Below are 8,769 nucleotides of genomic sequence, written 5' to 3'. Positions count from 1 at the left end.
GTTTTTCTGCCTTTAGCACCTGAGAGGGGGTTTTGTGTTTGGAAAGCTCCCCAGTGCCTTTGAAATCCTGCAGGAATTTTATTAAGGAAGCAAGGAGGGAAGCCTTGCGGTGTTGAGGCATGACCGAGTCTGTGTCATATGCAGGAGAGCTGAAAAGGCAGAGCAGGAGCCACAGGTGCCATGAGAAACTATCTCAGAAGATTAGGATGGAACTTCTGCTCCATAAGTGGGCAAGTTTAAACCTGAGCAATTCTTGTGAAACTGTTGGGACATAAATAATGAGGCATGCTTCATTTTTCTGTATTGTCTATAGCTACGTATATTTTTAATCTTTTAAGAATGAAGTACCAAAAGAAGAAAAGGAACAGTTCCACACCTGCAGAAATAACACAAATATACCACGTTGGGACTTCTCCTGCTTTTCATTACTTTAAGTTAGTTTATCTTAGTCAAGAGACCTGCTTCCAGGGATGGATGCTTCAGCAATAAGCATATGACATCTGAGAGGCTTTGGTCAAGGATCACACGCACTTTCTTCCTTCGAAGCAGGTCTTCAAGCTGCCGTCCTTACTTGCAGAACGCTAGCTGCTTCATGCCCGCGTGTATATCGTTTCTTGCGCTCTCGGCCACTGCTGTCAGTCTGTCTAAGCTTCTTTCCCTTTATTTCTTCCTCTTGCTTCTGGCTTTGAGGCATCTTTCTCAACACCGTAACTGCTCCCAGCAACCTCACCTAGTAAAATCAAGCACCCCTCCTTTTTCCTGTTTTGTATTATATTTACACACACAAATACTATACATGTATTTATATTATTTCCTTGTATTTATTATAATTTTTGTAATAAAATGAAAGTATCGGCATCCCCCTACTCTATAAGCCATTGCGATGCAGCACAGAGTTATAGCACAGAGCTTTACCCCTCAGCCACTCTGTTATACTGTAGCTCCCTGTTCTGCACCAGAGAGCAGGGGCAACGAACTGAGAGAGGAACGATGCAGGTTTTTTCTCTGAAACTCAGTAAGAAAGGCTCAGTAGGAAATGGCTTAATAAAATACCTGTTTTAAAAAGACAGAATAGGGCAATACAGATAACGAGTAAATCTTATGTCCCTTTGGATGCTGTGAACTCCACATTCCTGCAGCATTGGACGGACCCTGGGTGGACTTCTCTGACAGCACAGATCCCACCCCTGGAGAGAAGCTCCTCCCTTGGTCATTCGAGTTATTTTCATTTTCTTACAAGAAAACAGCTGTTCATAAAGGATGTTTGCATGAGAACGCCTTGCTGCACTTCTAGATAAAGGCAAGGCCGTGCAGGTGGTGTAATCGCCTGCACCAAGAGGGAGCTGCCCACAGGCTTCTCCGTGACAAGGAGCTGGTGGAGTTTATCCTGCAACCAAGAGGTTTGTGCAGCACAACACAGGCCTGAAGGCAGCACAGCACAGACCTGGGCCTGCTCAGGGTGCCTGTACCGTGGATCACTGCCTCCTCGATGTGCAGTGGTCTCCTGGTCAGGATCACCATACTCCCCCTGCTTCCAGCATCTTCAAGGAGTGTCTGTTTTTCACCAATGTTTTGCCTCCTTGCACATCCCAGAGTAATAACCCGGTGCGTTTTGGACTTTGAAGTGTGGAAAAGAGAAAAATAAGTGTCAAGATTCAAAGATATCAAAGATTCTTTCTGTTTTGAGCATATCTGATATCCTTTTTTACGTCTTTCCATTTTCAGACAACCTGCTGAAATCAGTGATGCAGAGAGCATGAAACGCTTCCCATATTAGGGCTGAAGGCACGGGCAAACAGCCTTGCGCAGAACTCACTGAACTTTTTTGTCAATGGTTTTCTCAGAATAGTATATTTTACATCATGCTGTATTCTGGGATGGGGCGATGAGATGTTATGGCTCTCTACAACTACCTGGAGATGTGCGGGTCGGTCTCTTCTTCCAAGTAACAGGCGATAGGACAAGAGGAAATGGCCTCAAATTGTGCCAGGGGAGGTTTAGACTGAATATTAGGACAAATTTTTACACTGAAAGGGTTATTAAGCATTGGAACAGGCTGCCCAGGAAAGTGGTTGAGTCGCCATCCCTGGTGGTATTTAAAAGACATGTGGAAGTGGTGCTTAGACATATGGTTTAGTGATGGTTTTTGTCAGTGTTAGGTTGATGGCCGGACTAGATGATCTGAAAGGTCCCTTCCAACCTGGGCTATTCTACGATGGGGCAACCTGACTGCAGAATTCGAAGCTGTAAGGCCATAGTGCTTCCTGTGGAGAAGCTTATTTAGGGAGGGAGCTTCTGCTGGGCATAGTGCATAATCAACTAGTTGAATTCATTGCTGCAGGCAGTCAAACCCTACAACTCGAAGTATTTCAGTTGGAAATTTTGAAGAAATACCACTCTTCCTTGCCATTACTTGAAAAAAAATAACCACACTACTGTGGTTGATGTCATCATTAGCAACTGTACAAGCCAAGATACTGATCATTTCTCATTTTGCAAGGTGCCATTGGCAGCTGAGAGAAGACGAGCAACACCTCTCTACACTCCTTTCTGCCTCTGCACAGTTGACATAGGTCGCTAGTGGTTTATCCAGGGCTGAACTAAGGAAGAACTTTTGGAAAACATTTCAGACTTGGAAAGGGACAAGAATTACTGGGCATTTATATTGCTACCCCCAGCGAAACTTCATAATTTTATTTATGATACAACAACTCTTTATTGCACCGACACTTTGTTTTCTTCTGCTTCAGTCTAGAGCATACTGGTCAAATTTGAGATATACAACTTAGCAAGGGAGTGTACCCATGGAAATGATAAACGGACGTAATAGATGATACGACAGGTTGCACATATGTTTCCATGTAGTAAAATGTTTAATGACTGAGTGTTCGTTAACTGAAAAACAGCCATTGGACAGAAACTAAAAATTTATTCCTTAGTAGCTTGCACGCAGCCCTGGTGCGCTTCTTGAGAAAGTTGCTCCTCCGCTCTGTGTGGAAAGCAGTGCAGCGAGCACAGGCCCTCCTCACACTTCCTGACTGATTTTACTTACGAGGCTGGCAAAAGACGGGCACGGGAGAACTAGCTAATGTGCCAACACTCACATCTTCTCCCTGGATTACCGAGAGCAACTTCCAGTGAGTGATGACAGCAAATTTGCATGTTGTTCTTAACTGCCTGCAATAGGATTTTTTACGGATGCGAGTCTGTTGCTGATATTTATTTCATACTTTGCAAGAACTAACCACGTAGTGTGGTTAATTTGTAGATGATGTGAGGCGGATTAGCTGCTGAGATTAGGAATGCTTTTTACTGCTCAAAGCGGGGCTGAAGCAAGCTCTGGCAGTTTCTGGAGGTATCCTTCAGCAGAAAAAAAAAATCATAGAATAGAGAAGAGTTCATTTTAACGTGCCCTTTTTATCTGAATGCAGGTATGGCAGGAGAAAATGTGAGAAATCACTGATCCTCTTCTGCCAGGAGGCTCCTAAAACCTGCTAGCAGTTACTACTTTGTAGAAAAGCTTTTGTATTTCTCTAGCTCTATGGAAGACACTGCTATAGCCAGCACAAAACTGGACATAAGAGAAGAAACGTCCTTAACCAAGGTGTAAGTGACCTGTACATATACTTCTCCTGAGTCTTACCAGACATGTAGTCTTAGACCAAGATTTAGGCTTGTTTAATGCACTTTTTTGTTCTTGTGATTGTGTCAGTTGGATTTGGGTTTAGTTGCAACATGATAAATTAGCTGCATGCGGACAGTTTATAACTATGAAACTTATAGGTAATTTATGTCCGTTTAGACCACAATCTAGTTTTTACATCACTGTGAAACTGAAATCAGCTGAACTACTTTGTGCTTAAATGTATATATGCTCCTTATTGGATGGCCCAGATTGAGATTTATATTGGATATAGAGCGGAAGCAATTGGAATATTAGAGAAAATTCTGTGTTTTGTTGGTAAGTTACTATAGCAAAATGCTCTCATTGAGCTATTATTAAGATAAAGCTGCAGTACTGGCAAAGCCTCAGTAGAAAAATCTGCTTAAAAACACAATAAAGAACTGAGGGCATTCATTGGTGGTACATAACATGACATTGTCCTTATTTGTTCTTAATCTTCCTCTTTTTTTTTTATAAAAGAGAAGTTGCAAATACATCATGTTGCTTCAACTGTTGTATGCAAAATCAAGCAGGGTTATTGATATCTTACTCCAGTCTCTTAGTTCTTACCTATTTCTTAGTTTTATATATTTCATTTACTTTTGATTCAACCCTGATTCATCCTTCTGTGTTTACCTACTGTGGCCCCATCAAAGTTAATAGTCAAACTCCCATCAGCTCTAGTGAAGTTAAGACTTCATAATGTATGTTTACACATTATTTTTACTTACAAGTCAGGATTCTTCACTCATATCAATTGTGGCATTTTATACCTAATCAGCATTTACTTTGTGCTGTCAAACTCTATACTGTCTTCCTAGCATCATTTTTGTAACACCTTGGTTTATTATGCAAATCTCAAGTTTATAAGGTTTGGATAATGAAGTTTAAAAAATGACTAGTGGAGAGAAAAGAATTTGCAACAAATAAAGCTCACACGAGCTGAAGTTATATGCACAGGGAGAATGAGCGTTTTCAGCGAGTTCCTTTTTCTTTATAGTAACATAAAAATATGGCTATTTACCTCCCCCCTCTGGACAGATTTGGTAGTAGAATGTAAGCAGTATTTAAATCAAAAAGCATTTCTGTTCGGTTAGGGTTGTTTTTTTTTTTATTTTTTTTGCTTTCAAAATTGTTTATAGCTTTTACATGTATTGCATTTAAATGATATTCTTCTTATTTATGCTTTCTGTGTAAATATTGCTTCCTTAACTATGAGAATATTATTTGTATCTGCTTTAAGCTTTTTGTGCTCTGGGATTAAATCCTGGTTCCAGAAAGGCATCAGTAACTACCCAGTGTATTATCTTGCCTTGAAAAGACAGAACAAAGAATTTTAATTCCCTGTAGTAATTTGGGCCACTTTCTGACCTTCAGTGTCTTTTTTTTCTTAATTGATTTGATTTGAGCTTTACATGTTTTCATTTGCTATCTATAGTTCACAAAGACAGAACTGATGGACCAAAGGTTAGATTTAGCAACCATTTTAAATATCAAAGTTCATGCGTTGCTTTGAAGAGTAGCAGTTTGGGATAAACCTTACTATTAAGAAAAGTGAGGTTCAGTTATGTACTAAAAGAAGACCCGAAATATTTCAGTAAACTCTACTATGCTGGTGTCCCAAGTTTGAAAGCTATTGCTATCTATTTCGTATCCTACTTTAACAGATTTTTTATTTCAGACAGACAAAGAAATTAATTAGCTGTTAAATACTCCTGTGCACCATATCAATTCAGCTACTCTGTTATTAATTTAGTACACATTAACATGTTGGAGAGTCATTAACCACATTTATCTCTATTTCAATATAATAAGACATCACAAATATAACTGACACTGAAAGGAAATGAGAGAGTCCTCAGAAATCTGTCAGAGACATCTACAGTCTGTACAGATTTTGTGATTAATTCTTTGTGTCTTTTTATCTCGTACAGTTTCTTCCCAGCCCAATGGTACGTTGCTAAAGTCCTTTTTATCAGTGCTTTTACATGGAATATAGACAACAGTCATAGAAAGTGTCAATGACAACTTTAAGTTATTTAATAGCAAATAATGTGTATAGTCATGTAAACTCATTTGTTCAGCTAAGTCACAACCAGCAATTTATAATGCACAAGCACTATATATCGAGATTGCTATCAGAAAATCTAAAAAGGTCTTGTAGCTTCATAGTTCTCTCTTTATTAAACAAGCGCAGCACCATCTTTTCTAGGTCCTTGTAGATTAAACCTTTCTGTTATGTTTTGGTCAGAAACAAATTGTTTAAAAAATCCATTTCTCTCACTCTTTTTTTTTTTTTTTTTTTTTTTTTTTGCTTAAATTAAGTGGAATATGTGACTATGCCTATAAAATGTGCATTTTTGTCATATTCTGAAACCGGTACATTATTTTTATTGTTGTTTCAGAAATAGTTAAACCAACTCTATCCATGACACTGATAATAAAGAAGCCTCACTGATCTTGGAAAAAATTACCTTTACAGGTATCAAATATAGAACAACCTTTACTATTTATAATCTCAAACTGTAATTGTATATATTTAGCTATATTAGTACTCAACATCAGGATAGAGCTCTATTTTATTTTTTTCAATTACTATAGATTGGCTAAACTAAGAAAAATGAAAACTATTTTTCAAACTTCCATCCCTGTAATCTGAACATGGGATTTACGATTCTGGGCTCAGATAGCATCAGTAGCATTGTCCATTAAGTTCTGATATGCCTACAAAAATACGCATGTTCTTAAATACTTCCAAATTCCAATTAATTAAAATTTTGGACCCAAAATAGGAGTATGAAAACTAAATATTTTCTTGACTCTAGGTCTAAATGTGGAACCAAATTTTGCCTTCTTTACCATCTCTGTCATCTTTTTGCCCTCAAGTTCAGGTTGTAGTTAAATAGTGGTAATCTAATTTCCAATAGAACTACAAGCCCAAGAATACATTCACATAAGCATCCTAGGAATTACTGCTTTCACAGCAATCTATCCCAATTTGCTGCTCCAGGACAAGATTGGATTTGTCCAGGTCTAACCTCTCTTAGACCTTCCAGTAATGATGGCTCAATAAACTTAGTGCTTAGCTTTTCCTTATAATTATCTGAATCTTCCTTCCTGCAGTGTAAGGTAACCTGCTGCTTCATCAGCACATAGTATCGTGTTCATCTTTGCCTGTGTGTAAATAAGGATGATTATCACCACCCTCCCCCTTCACTCAGAGTGACTGACCACATTGTTTACAAATTCTCTGTAGCATCTGACTTGAATCTCTCCAACATCCAAATTAAATCTTTATACTTCACAACTTTGCTACATCTGAGAGGGAGAAAAAAAATGTATTCACTCCTCTGCAGCAATCTGTAGCATATTAAGCATGGTACCTCTCTCAGACTTCTTATTAAACTAGCAAACTCCTTCTCTCCGGGCTTTTCAGAATTCAGGCTTTCTAGCTTTGTGATTGATTTTGTTGCTTTAATACAGACTTTAGTTAGTGCACATCCTTCTTGAAGTGTCTAAAATTGGACACAGAATTCCAGCTGGGGCTTTAGCAGCTCTGTACAAAACAGGATTACCTCATATGTCTTACATTACGTCATGTGTGTTTGGACATCCTGGGCCTGATGGTTCTCCTTTAAGCAAAAGCGCCACACTTTTGGCAAATGCTTAGCTTGGGATCCACTCTAACTCCCAGATTGTTTCTGTGGAACTTCTGTGTAACCAGTAATTCTCCATCCTGAATGTATGCGGTTGATAATACAGTGCTAGGTTTGTCTCTACTCATTGCATCCTGGATGTTTCTGTGGCTGTTTTTTCAGACTGTGTCCCCCGTTTGTCACAATCATTCAGAACGCTAATCCTGTTTTCCAGAGCAGGCTGCAGATTCTCCCAGCTTTTGAGAAACAGGAAAACAAAGCTTACCTTGAACTCTTCACAACTTTGTCAGTATAAAAACATATTGGAAGAAAAGATAGGAACTGCAAACTGCAAACGAGGTGGCACCCATACTTTGCACTCAAGCAAAAAAGAGATCTTTCCTGATCAATGCTGTCCTTAAAAGAGATACATAAAACTTGTCAATGTTAAATAAATGAACTGCCTTCTATAACTGTAATGAAAACTGCTTTTGGAAGACCCAAGATTTTTTTTCAATCCTTTTTAGAAGAAATTATGTAGTTCTAAGAATGCCAATCACTCATTTTGAGCGACATAAGTGCAAGGTTAAAATGACAGTATCTGCAAAATAGTCACTGAAATATAACTGCTTATACACTTTATTTTAAAAATAGCATGTAATGACTAAGGGAAAAATACTACCTGACAAGTGTAATCTTGATTCTGTGGCAACCTATGACAGAAGAAAATTTTGTAACAATTTATTAATGCTACATCTTGACCTAGTTACTGTACCAATATGTTAGTTTTCTTTACTTGGGCCAGCAATTAAAACTAACCTGGAAACAAGATCACTTGAACACCCTCGTTCTTTCAGAAAGGAGGAAGAATGGCTCAGGGGAACTGCATGGCAACACACAAGGGAAGACAGGCCTAGCAGTAACTCCTCCAGTAGTTTTTTGGGAGCCGGGCTGGGATGTCGCTATGCTTGGGTGCCCGCAGGCCTGTCTGGGCCATGGGGCAGTCCTGCTCTGAAGTACACCGTACCTAAGAAACGCAGGCCGCAGGAAGGGAAGGTGGTGGGTGCGGAGACAAGCGGGGTAAGCACTACCAGGCCTGAGAGAACCGGAGCCAAGGTGCAGGGCAGGGAGGGCGATGGGAGCCCCTGGCACAGAAGCAGCAGCTTCGCCATCTCGCCATGGGCCAGGCGTTACCCGCCCCGGCCGGAGGGGGGCCGGCCCGGCCCCAGGGCGGGCGAGCGGAGCCCGCCTCTCCCGTAGAAGTCCTCCTGAGCAGCCGCCTCGGCTCTTTCGATCCTCTCAACGACCGGGCTTCGGGACGCAACGCCGGCCAAGGCGGGACGGGAGGAGTCCCTCCACCGTCCACACGTACACCTCCCTGCGCCGACGGCTCCTCAGCGCCCCACTGAGAGGCACCGCGCATGCGCCCGCCCCTGAGCGGGCAGGGGGAGCTGGCGGAAGGAAGGGCGG

This window comes from Numenius arquata, chromosome 4, assembly GCF_964106895.1.
Source record: "Numenius arquata chromosome 4, bNumArq3.hap1.1, whole genome shotgun sequence".
NCBI lineage: Eukaryota > Metazoa > Chordata > Aves > Charadriiformes > Scolopacidae > Numenius > Numenius arquata.
This window is presented reverse-complemented; position numbering follows the sequence as displayed.